The 9,836-nt window shown below is 47.2% G+C and overlaps 1 protein-coding gene across 4 annotated transcripts in view; it reads left to right on the top strand.

Moving 5' to 3' along the window:
- Positions 1–9,836, top strand: part of LOC105477673 (8-oxoguanine DNA glycosylase) — a 39,082-nt gene that overhangs the window by 22,833 nt on the left and 6,413 nt on the right. The window lies entirely within an intron of this gene.

A 9,836-nucleotide genomic window follows, 5' to 3' on the forward strand; every position in this document is an offset into this window, starting at 1 on the left:
GACTACAGGTGCATGCCACCGCACCTGGCTAACTTTTTTATTTTTTGTAGAGATGGGAGGTCTCACCATATTGCCCAGGCTGGTCTCAAACTCCTGGGCTCAAGCAATCCTCCCCAGTCAGCTTCCCAAAGTGCTGGAATTCCAGGCATGAGCCACTGCACCTGGCCAATTTATTATGCACATTTTACAGATGAGAGAGGAAGATAGCTGAGGTTCCTAGAAAGGCTTTGGAGTCTAACTGATGTGATCAAGCTTTGCCTCTCAGAACCTCAGTTCCTTACTCGGGAACATGGTAATATTGATGATTGACTCAGAGTTCTGAGAATTCTATGAGATAATGACATGAAGTGCCTAGAACACTATTCAAAACATGAGAGTTAGACTCAGTGTAAACTGAGGCTCAGAGACAGGACTTGATTTGGCCAGGGATGAGGGGTTAAGGGATCCCTCTTCCAAGTCTCAGTATCTCAGACTCCGTAGTTCATGGAAAAATACATTTCCTGCTCAGGGCTGAGCCCCCACTCTCCCCTATACCTGCCAAGCACACCCACTGAGCTAGGGGTTCTTTTACCACAAATTCCTGTTCATCTTGATGACAACACCCCCTGGGTGATAAGATGACCTCTGTCCTTTTGAGGACTTGTACAACTTCTTCTTTTTTTTTTTTTTTTTTGAGACAGAGTCTCCCTCTGTTGCCCAGACTGGAGTGCAATGGTGCCATCTCACCTCACTGCAACCTCCGCCTCCCAGGTTCAAGCAATTCTCCTGCCTCAGCCTCCCAAGTAGCTGGGACTACAGGCGTGAACCAGCATGCCCAACTAATTTTTGTATTTTTAGTAGAGATGGGGTTTCACCATGTCGGTCAGGCTGGTCTCGAACTGCTGACCTCAGGTGATCCACTCGCCTCAGCCTCCCAAAGTGCTGAAATTACAGACATGAGCCACTGTGCCAGTTGACTTGTGCAACTTCTATGGTGTACTTTACATTTTTCCTGCTTTTGAGCATTTCTGAGAGCACTCATGTTTTCTTTTCTTTAACAAACACATTATCTTTACTTTTTTAGTATTTCTGTTGAACAAGTGATACATGGTCATTGGAGGAAAATTCCATAACATATTAAAAACACACACAGACTAACTGATAAGATTCTTTCACTTCCCAAGTGACAGAATCCCAACCTAAACCAGCTTCATCCACGAGGAATCTTTAGTTGACAATAGCTGGCACAAGATTGCAGGAAAGACACCAGGGATTAGGGGCTTGGAGACTGGAACTAGAGATGTAGTACTCATAGGATTTGCTTTCTCTATCTTCTCTCCTTGTCTTGATTTCTCTTCACACATTGGCCTCTTTTTCTCTCCAGAGTGGTCTTCTAGTTGGCAGGAAACATGGAGGCAGCCCCAGCTTTCCAATTAAACACAGTAGAAGGAAAGCATCCTCCCAATTTCCTGTCTCATTCTCAGGGAAGGACTCTGGCTCTGCTTGAGTGGTAGAGTGACATGTTCACCCCTTGGCCTCCAAAACTGTTGCCAGGAGAATTAGAGTGCTATATTGAGTGAGTGTACTGTAATGGGCAGCCATAAGGAATGGAAGAGGTATCTTGTCCAAAGGAATTAGGAGTGCAAAGGAAGCAAGAATAACACAACCCTCTCAGCTGGGCCCCCACCAACCAGAGACAGCCAGTGTTCACATTTTTAGTACAATTCTTCCAGATTTTTTGGATGCATATACATATACATCCTTCTGCAGCTCCCAGTCCCAATGAGCACATTTCAAGGTACTAATCAAAAAGTGAGTCGCCGGGCGCGGTGGCTCAAGCCTGTAATCCCACCACTTTGGGAGGCCGAGGCGGGTGGATCACGAGGTCAGGAGATCGAGACTATCCTGGCTAACACGGTGAAACCCCGTCTCTACTAAAAATACAAAAAACTAGCCGGGCGTGGTGGCGGGCGCCTGTAGTCTCAGCTACTTGGGAGGCTGAGGCGGGAGAATGGCGTGAACCCGGGAGGCGGAGCTTGCAGTGAGCCGAGATCACGCCACTGCACTCCAGCCTGGGAGACACAGCGAGACTCCGTCTCAAAAAAAAAAAAAAAAAAAAAAAAAAAAAAAGTGAGTCAAGGGTCGGGCACGGTGGCTCAAGCCTGTAATCCCAGCACTTTGGGAGGCCAAGGCTGGCAGATCATCTGAGGTCAGGAGTTTAAGACCAGCCTGGCCAACATGGTGAAACCCCATCTCTACTAAAAATACAAAAATTAGCTGGGCATGGTGTTGGGCACCTGTAGTTCCAGCTACTTGGGAGGCTGAGGCAGGAGAATTGTTTGAACCCAGGAGACGGAGGTTGCAGTGAGCCGAGATTGCGCCACTGTACTCCAGCTTGGGTGACAGAACGAGACTCCATCTCAAAAAAAAAAAAAAAAGAAAGAAAAATGGTGAGCCAAGGAAAGTCAAATGTTCACAAGGAAAAGGGGTATTGTTTAAAAAAAAAATATCAAAACAGTGCAGACATCTCCGTCAATTCTTTTATTTATTAATTATTATTATTATTGAGACAGGGTCTCACTCTGTCACCCAGGCTGGAGTGCAGTGGCACCATCATGGCTCACTGCAACGTTGACTTCCCAGGCTCGAGTGGTCATCCCACCTCAGCCTCCCGAGTAGCTGGGGCTACAGGTGTGTACCACCATGCCTGGCTAATTTTTTTTATTTTTTTATTTTTTGTAGAGATCGGGTCTCTACTTCCTCTGTTGCCCAGACTCCTCTGGAACTCTGGACTCAAGTGATCCTCCCGCTTTGGTCTCCCAGAGTGCCAGGATTATAGGCATGAGCCACTGTGCCCAGCTGACAAGTTTATTTTTAAAAATTCTTTGGCTGGACGTGGTGGCTCACTCCTGAATCCCAGCACTTTGGGAGGCTGAGGCAGGTGGATCACCTGAGGTCAGGAGTTTCAAGACCAGCCTGGGCAACATAGTGAAACCCCGTCTCTACTAAAAGTACAAAAATTAGCCAGGTGTGGTGGCGCACACCTGTAGTCCCAGCTACTTGGGAGGTTGATGCAGGAGAATCGCTTGAACCCGGTAGGGGTGACTGCAGTGAGCCGAGATTGCACCATTACACTCCAGCCAGGACAACAGAGCCAGACTCTGTCTCAAAACAAAAACAAACAAACAAATTTAACTTTTGTTGCTTTTTGTCACTTTTTTTTTTTTTTTAGACGGAGTTTCGCTCTTGTTGCCCAGGCTGGAATGCAATGGCAGGATCTTGGCTCACTGCAACCTCCGCCTCCTGGGTTCAAGTGATTCTCCTACCTCACCCTCCCAAGTAGCTGGGACTACAGGCGTGCACCACCACACCCAGCCAATTTTTGTATTTTTAGTAGAGATGGGGTTTCACCATGTTGGCCAGGCTGGTCTCGAACTCCTGACCTCATGATCCACCTGCCTTGGCCTCCCAAAGTGCTGGGATTACAGGCATGAGCCACCGCACCTGGCCTGTTACTTTTTTTTTTTTTTTACTTTTTTTCAAAAAGTGAAAACCCTACCCTACTCTGAAATGGTAGGCAACAATGAAAGGCAAACTTCAGACTGGGGAAATGTTTTATAGACAATGGCTTAATATTTTTATTATATAAACAACACACAGAATTGATAACAAACAGAAAGAACCCAATAAATGGTCAAAGGATACAGATAAAACACAATAAACACAAGACATTTTGAATCTCACTAGTAATACAAAAAAATACAAAGTAAAAGGTCATTTGCAGGCTTTCAAATTTGAAGTTTAAAAAGCTGGTAACACTGAAGGCTGATGTTGATGTGAGGAATGAGTAGTCCTATGTTCTGGTGGGAAAATGATTTGCTAAAGATCCTTTGGAAAGCAATTTGGGAATATGCATCAAAGGCTTAAATAATGTCGAGGTCTTTTGACTCAGGGACTTTTCTTCTGGCAATCAGTTTCGGAGAAGTAATCCTAAATTAGGACAAGGCTATATACTCCAAGGTGTTTGAAGAATTTTTTTTTTTTTTCCTGGGCTCACGCCTATAATCCCAGCACTTTGGGAGGCCGAGGCAGGTGGATCACTTGAGCCCAGGAGTTCGAGACCAACCTGGCCAACATGGTGAGACCCTGTCTCTACTAAAAATACAAAAATTATCTGGGCGTGGTGGCACATGCCTGTAACCCCAGCTACTTGGGAGGTTGAGGCAGGAGAATCACTTGAACCTGGGAGGTGGAGTTTGCAGTGATTTAGATTGTGCCACTGCACTCCAGCCTGGGTGACAGAGCAAGACCCTGTCTCAGAAAAAACCCAGAAAAACAAAACAAAACAAAATATGCCCTGAGCTTTTGATTAAAAGTTTTGATAAGAAATCACTATGTGAAACTTAAATTCCATTTGCTATCAAATGTAGGGAGAGTATTTTCAATGTATTATTCCAGTTTCCACATGAGATATTACTGAAACAGATTTTGGAGGACATCTACCAGTCTGCCACATTCCCCATCTCACTTGTATTTCTTTGCACCAACTTCACCCTCACTCCCTCTCATTAGTCCAACCTCCATGCTGCTCTGAGAGTGCTTTCTGATTCAGAGTGCTATTATGGCACTAGTCTGCTCACAAACCACCCATAGCTCCCTGTTACCTCAGAATGTGATTCTCAAACTTCAGTATGCACCAGGAATCACCTAGAAGGCATGTTATAATAGAGTGGCTAGGCCCCATACCCAGAGGTTTGTTTTTTTCTTTGAGACAGTCTCACTCTGTCGCCCAGGCTTGAGTGTAGTGGTGTGATCTCCGCTCACTGCAACCTCCACCTTCCAGGTTCAAGCAATTCTTCTGCCTCAGCCTCCCAAGTAGCTGGGATTACAGGTGCATGCCACCATGCCTGGCTAAGTTTTGTATTTTTAGTAGAGACAGGGTTTCACCATACTGGCCAGGCTGGTCTTGAACTCCTGACCTCAGATGATCTGTCCTCCTTGGCCTCCCAAAGTGCTGGGATTACAGGTGTGAGCCACGGTGCCAGACTATACACCCAGAGCTGTTGATTCAGTAGGTCTGTGGCCCGAGAATTTGCATTTTTATCAAGTTCCCAACTGATGCTGTTGCTGCCAGTCCAGGGACCACACTTGGAGCACCATTGTCCTGGAGAATAAAGTCCGTGCTCCTTAAGCTGCCATTCAAACCCTTGCCCAGCCTGGTCTTCAACCTACTTTCTAGCTTCATCTCTTATCCTTTCCTTCCCCCTCCACACACCCAGGGCTCCAGTCACACTGCAGTTCTCACTTCTCTCTAAGCAGGCCAGCTGTTCACACCTCTGTGCCTTGCTCCTTTTGTCTGGAATGTTATCTTCTGCCCAGCAATTTTCTTTCCACATCCTCCCTGAAGCCTTTCCTGACCCTCTAAGCTGTTGTTAAGTCTTTCTGTGCCCCAGGTCCCTGCCAACTTTGCACAGTCTCTTTTTTTTTTTTTTTTTTTTTTGAGATGGGGTCTCGCTCTGTCCCCCAGGCTGGAGTGCAGTGGCGCGATCTTGGCTCACTGCAAGCTCCGCCTCCCGGGTTCACACCATTATCCTGCCTCTGCCTCCTGAGTAGTTGGGACTAAATGTGCCCGCCACCACGCCCAGTTAATTTTTTGTATTTTTAGTAGAGAAGGGGTTTCACTGTGTTAGCCAGGATGGTCTCAATCTCCTGACCTCGTGATCCGCCCACCTTGACCTCCCAAAGTGCTGGGATTACAGGTGTGAGCCACCGCGCCCAGCCTACACAGTCTTCTTATTGCTCTTGCGGCCTAGTGTTTTGATTGTCTGTCTAGCTGTGTCCCCATCTCTGGAGCCTTAGTCACCTCCATAGCTCTCAGCCATGGCGACAGGGTCACTGAGTGAGGGAACAAAAGTATAATGAGGAAGTGGAGGTGTGTGGATGAGTGAATAAGTGAATGGAGTAATTAGGTAAGTGAAGAAATGGGGAGTTTATTGATACCTAAGCGAGTGAGTTACAGTCTACTGGGCTTGGTTCTCTCCATTGAGTCCTGAGCTAGAGGCCAAGAAAGAAATGTATTACCTGACCACATTTCCACAAAGTTCCTGTCATCACTTTCTTTTCAGCAGGGGCCAATTGGGACCCAGAGCACTCAGTGCCTAGAGTACTCAGGAGCAGACAGGGGCTGGGGACCCACTGTGGGTCAGAGCCTACCCTCCCCATTCGCACTCACCCTGGTGTTGCTGAAAGTCAGCTGTAAGGCATTTGGGACTCTGGGGAGGTCATGTTGTGCAAGACAGATGCTTTCTAGGGCCAAGACACAAAAGGCTTTGCCTCCAAACTGGTGATAAGGAATCAGAATTGTTTTGAGTTAAATTTGGAGATTTGAGGTACTGGAACTAATCTGCCCTCGTCATGACAATCCAGCTTCCTCCACACTCATAAAGGAGGCATCTTTTGGCTCCAGCAGACACTCTGATATGATTGTAAGAACTTTGCCAGGGATGGTGCTACCTGGGGGCAGCAACTATTCCTACATCAAGGCTGCATGGCCTCAGTAAGGCACAGCATCTCTTTGAGCTTCTGTGTCATCTGCAGGCTGGAATATTACTCTCCTTGGAGGTGCATGGTAAGCATCAGATGGGAGGGGTGGGTAAAGGGCCTGGCACAGTGCCAGGCAGATGGTAGGTATGCAGCAGAGAACAGCTAGAGTGCTCATGACTGATCCTTGAAAGTTAAGTTTCTTCTCTGGTGAACTAGGCCCAGTCGGTCTTCTAGGGTTCTTCCATTTATATCTGTCTTCCTTCTTTCACAATTCTATCCAATTTTAGGACGTCAGCTCTCATCCCACCTCCTCCACAAAACTGTCTCTGTTCTTGGAACTCTCTACCAACAACGCCCACCATACTTATGGTGTGGCCCAGTGAACATGGAATTGAGTGGTTAAGAGGAGGGGGTCTTCGAGCAGAGCTGCCGTGTATGGCTGCATAGGTTGGGCACTGGCCAAGTATAGGGAGTACCGTTCACATACACTGTAATGGGAGTGGGGCCCCAGTGAGTTGTAATGAAGAGGCTCTCTCTGCAAGCCAAATGGCCTGAGTTTGAATGTTGGCTCAACCACTCAATTGCTTGACAAAGCAAGGTGTGTAACCTCCTAAGGCTCAGTTTCCTCATCTGTGAATGGGATGTTATTATGGGGTAGCTGATACCTACCCCATAATATTAGGTAGTTGAATGAGTTCAAAACAGTGCCTGGTACATACTAACATTTACTGAGCACTTAATTGCATTATCATTATGATTATAGTTGGTTTCTCATCATTGCATGTGTGGGTGTCTTTTCTCTCTGAGAAGGCTGTGAGCAACCTGGGGACAATGAGTCACTGAGAAATTGCAGCAGCTTGGCCCAGCACCTAGTGGGAGGCAGGACCTCATGCTGTCCTCTCTCTCAGGATGCTACTTCATCTTTCTTTTTGCCAAAATTCACTTGTAAGAGTTAGGCCTTTTTTAGTTACAAATCACAAAACTCTAAAGCAAACTAGTTTAAGCCAGAAGAAGTCTTTGTGGGCTGATATATGTGGGAAGTCTAAGGGAGGATCCAGTGCCTTCAGGAATAGCTGGATGCAGCGCTTCTCCTTCTCCTGGCTCTGCTTTTCTGAGCTGGCTTTATTCTCAAGCAGGTTTTTCCCCATGGGAGGAGCGCAGGTCACTGGGGTAGCCTGAGCTTATCATCTGTGGCTTATGGTCCAAAAAGAAGTGAAACTCTCCTCTCAGCATTCATAGAGCAATATTATGGAGGGCCTCGAGTGACCCAGCTTGGGTCACATGCCTGCTTCTGGGACTAATCATTGTGGCCAGAGGGATTGGCACTTGACTGGCTGTGGGGAAAAGAAAGAGAGATCAGACTGTTACTGTGTCTATATAGAAGGAAGTAGACATAAGAGACTCCATTTTGTTCTGCATTTGAGATGCTGTTAATCGGTGACCCTACCCCCAACCTTGTCCTTGCAAGAGACATGTGCTGTGGTGACTCAAGGTTTAAAGGATTTTGGGCTGTGCAGGGTGTGCTTTGTTAAACAAGTGCCTGAAGGCAGCTTGCTGGTTAAAAGTCATCACCATTCTCTTAATCTCAAGTACCCAGGGACGCGTACACTGCCAAAGGTCACAGGGACCTCTGCCTAGGAAAGCTAGGTATTGTCCAAGGTTTCTCCCCATGTGATAGTCTGAAATATGGCCTCATGGGAAGGGAAAGACCTGATCGTCCCCCAGCCTGACACCTGTGAAGGGTCTGTGCTCAGGAGGACTAGTGTAAGAGGAAAGAAGCCTCTTGGCAGTTGAGATAGAGAAAGCATCTGTCTCCTGCCTGTCCCTGGGCAATGGAACATCTCGGTGTAAAACTGGATTGTATGTTCTCTTTACTGAGAAAGGAGAAAACTGCCTTAGGGCGAAGGGTGGGGCTTGCTAGCACGGTGCTGCTCTTTATGCACTAAAAGGGTTTATGAAGATGTTTGCATATGCATATCAAGGCACAGCACTTTTCCTTAAACTTATTCATGTCACAGAGATCTTTATTCATATGTCTTACTGCCGACCTTCTCCTTACGATGATCCTATTATCCTGCTACTTGCCTTTTTTCTAAGATGGTAAAGATAATTATCAATAAATACTAAGGGAACTCAGAGACCAGTGTCAGCGTGGGTCTTCTGTATGCTGAGTGCCGGTCCCCTGGGCCCACTTTTTCTTTCTCTATACTTTGTCTCTGTGTCTCATTTCTTTTCTCAAGTCTCTTGTTCCACCTAATGAGAAACGCCCACAGGTGTGGAGGAGCAGGCCACCCCTTCACTGGCCAAGCTGGGGCCATGTGTCCACCCTAGTTTGGCAGTCAGATAAGAGCCATGTGTGATGGGGAAGGGACATTTCTCCAACAGAGAGGTGCTGGGTGTACGAGAATCTCAGCCATGTTCGCCCTCCTTCTTTATGGCTCAGTTCATAGGTCAATTCCTTAGGGACCCTTACCCTCCCTTCTCCCCTGCGTGGACCTCAACCTTCCCACAGTAAATTGCAAATTATTCCCTGATTCTCTGAGACCAGTCTTGGAACAACTTGAGGCAAGTACCAAAGCATTTTAATTCATCTGTGTCCCTCAGGCCAAGCTTCCTGCCCCAGGTGTGGAAGGGTTGTTGTTGTTGGCCTATCCAGCATTCACTTCCCCGCTTCCTACTCAGATCTTGTTAGGTTTTACTCTCTCTCCACCACCTTGATGGAGTAGCAAACTCCACTCTGGCATAAACCCATTACAGTCTCTCTTGCCACAGTGACTGAGGAATGGGTATGTGAGACTGAGTTTGGGCCACTGAAACATGATGGTATCTGGGAAAAGGCTTCTTGCTCCTGTAGGTGGGCCATGGAAGCCCACTGGCTCCCGCTCCCTGCTGTGCTGGATGTAAATGAGGAAGCATCTGGCCTCAACTGCTCCACTGCCACACTGCAGCCAGAGAAGGACTCACCTTAGGCAGAGGTTGACACTGTGGAGGGCAGTGTAGCGACCCCTAAGGAACCTGGACCCTTAATGACCCTGAAGAATTGCTAGATTGGCTAACCATGAAGGCCACCCTGTCCCAGGACTGCCAAGCCTGCAACCAACACATTTCCTTATTATGAATCCACTTTGAGCTGGAGGGCATTCTTACCTGCAGCCACAAGTATCCTCAGAAAGAGGTACTCAGAAAGAGGTACTCAGTTCTCCCTGACTGAATGCCATGGGTTAGTGGCCACGGGCTGAGAGCCACCAAGCATACCCCCTACAAACCTTACCACCCACACTGGTTCCTTTACCCCACCGTTACAGACATTCAAA

The sequence above is a fragment of the Macaca nemestrina genome, chromosome 2 (assembly GCF_043159975.1).
Source record: "Macaca nemestrina isolate mMacNem1 chromosome 2, mMacNem.hap1, whole genome shotgun sequence".
Classification (NCBI taxonomy): Eukaryota; Metazoa; Chordata; class Mammalia; order Primates; family Cercopithecidae; genus Macaca; species Macaca nemestrina.